The sequence below is a fragment of the Euprymna scolopes genome, chromosome 46, assembly GCF_053919585.1.
Source record: "Euprymna scolopes isolate OS-2025 chromosome 46, ASM5391958v1, whole genome shotgun sequence".
Lineage (NCBI taxonomy): Eukaryota > Metazoa > Mollusca > Cephalopoda > Sepiida > Sepiolidae > Euprymna > Euprymna scolopes.
In genome coordinates this window covers 158,759,841-158,762,350 of record NC_136527.1, presented here as the reverse complement: position 1 = coordinate 158,762,350, position 2,510 = coordinate 158,759,841, and the positions used below count along the sequence as shown (strand labels likewise).

Sequence of the window (2,510 nt, the reverse complement as noted above, 5' to 3'; positions counted from 1 at the left end):
AACACAAAGACGTAAAGCAGAGGAGACAGTGGGCAGCCCTGACGCACAGACCGAGAGATGGCGAAGGATTTTGAATGTTTCTGTTTACATATACCGCTGCCATTGACACCCGGTACAATATGGAGATCCATTTGTAAAAGTCCTGTTTGAATCTGGTTGCTACTAGAATAGATGCCAGTGGTTGACCTAATCAAAAGCTTGGGACTGATCTTAATTTATCAGCGCAGCTTCCGTGTCGTCTTTCATGAATCTCTCTAAGACGGTGTGGTTCTTTTAAATCGATTTCCCATTCTTTTTTTTACAGGGTTGTCACCACTTATCAAAGTCCAGAAGCCACTTGGGGATAAGGGTTATTGTGTGTACAGTAATCAATGGGATAATATCGTAGTAATCGTTAGTATTGGAGATTTGATAAAATATCTTACTTAAGGGGGTGGTTTATCAGGAATCTGTTTATGTTGGACTTAAAGACTTCTAAGTTGTAGTCAGGTGGGAAACAACCAAACAGAAGAGAGTTCCACAGGTGTGCATTTCTAAGAAAGAAGCTTTGTTCATGGAATCTACGTTTTGATTTAGGCAGAGATAAAGAGTGGGGAAAATTATTAACAGTGGTTTCAGCTAGACTGGTGTTTTTCGTGAAAGATTGGCGAGGGGGAGGGCAGAGATTGGAGCTCAGACGAGCACCAGTTGTGGAAATAACGATAAAAGAAAAAATAGGCTCGCAACGTCTTTCTGCGGGAGAGAAGTTGCAGGGAAGAGAAAAGGACATGCCCAATAATCCCCAAAGTCTATTTTGTAGTCTGTCAAGGCAGGATATGCTGTTTTTAGCAGCTCCTGCCCAGATGTCGCAGCAGTACTCCATCCTTGGACGTACTTGGCTTTTATATAGATAGAGAATTGCATCAGCAGTGAGATATCTTCTGGAGCGGTAATAGGATCCTACTATTCCATTTTTCCAGCTACCTTGGCAACAGACTTGATGTACGTGTTCCATTTCAAATCAGGAGTAAAGGTCAATCCCAGAAGCTTGTCATTCACGCCATACTTTTGGTTTAATTCGATGAAGTTACCGATAACAACCGGCAACTGATTTGATAGAAACTTGGTCGGAATCTTTAGCTTTGTGCTTAGCTGTTATTTGTCCGTAATCATCTAATTCTTTCCTGCAATACCTATCCGTTTTCCTCCGCAATATGATCACTTCTTTGAATTGATTTGGGATGAAACCCTCGGCAACCGAATATTCATCAACATGAGAGAAAATCTCAAATACAATTCATGAGGCAGACCATCGGGATCTGTTTTTGTTGTGAATTTATGTTGTTCATCTCTAAACGACCTTGACATTGAATCATAGTAGGGTAAAATGTAAGCTTCTTTCAGAATTGAAGAATTTAGTGAAAATGTTGGTAAGTTTAAATGATAGTAAATATATTGCAATGAATTGTTGTTATTGATGAATGAAAATTTTGCCAAAATATATGGAGGTATTTTAGCATTGTATTGATATCCATTTGGTGGTGAGTATAAGAGTGTGATATAAAAACAGTTGTGGTAACAAAAAAAATATGCTTACCTTGTCTTAGGGAAATGTTTTTTGTCATTAAGACCGACCTTGTCTCACATTTGCTTTCATGGGGAAGCAAATAAATACCTATATTAACCTTGCATAGGATTAAACGGTGATCATTATGGTCGTTCCACCAGAGCGGAACTCTTCCATTGCACTGCGGTTGGTTTCATCTTTGAGATCGTTCAAAATGTGGATGACTCGGGTGCACTATTTTTAAGTGATGGGTTTGCGTACGCGCTCACCTCAATAATGCAATCAAAATCAGATACCCCCCCGCTTCTTTTGAGCAGAAAACCATCGATTTGTGTAAGGACATCCTCTTTTTTTAATTCCCAGTTGCCTATTTCGATACACGCCACAAAACAGCCCGTTTCTCTCGACCAGGATATCATCCACATCATTTCTAACGTCCAGATATTATCTGATCTGCATGTAAATATCACTAACGTTTTTTCCAGAACCTATCAATCTCGTAAGAATAAGAAATCCGACTTGCTGTCACTTTCAACTTTTTTTCGATATAGATCTCTAACAGTCTCCACATCAGAATTCGAAAAACCAGCCATAAGCCAAGAAATTTGACATCTAAAACAAGTTGAACTATGCATTCTGACTTATTCAGTTGACAAAATAGTAATTTCAGGGGAGGCGGATGTTGTAAATTATCTGTGAAAAAGACTCAATTCTCTCAACCTAATTGTGAAAGGATTAGCTGATGTTGTGTTTGGCAAATAAACGATGTTTTATTAAAACGGAGATTTTGTTTTTGCTATTAAAAAGTTTGGCTTAAATAAGTTTATTAAAAAAAAATTAATTATGTATTTTTTAATAGACAGGAGAAATCAGCGTCAGAAATTTTCAGTTACAACGTCAGTTTTTAATGTTATGTAATTAATATAGCTCATTCTTTTTATTATTATTATTATTATTATTATTA

General features: G+C 37.4%; 1 non-coding gene across 1 annotated transcript; it reads left to right on the top strand.

Annotated features, from left to right (window-relative positions):
- Positions 1 to 1,656: 1,656 nt before the first annotated feature.
- LOC145271708 (U1 spliceosomal RNA) lies at positions 1,657 to 1,820 on the top strand. Its single transcript, XR_013866099.1, has one exon. It is a non-coding gene; the product is annotated as a U1 spliceosomal RNA (small nuclear RNA).
- Positions 1,821 to 2,510: the final 690 nt, after the last annotated feature.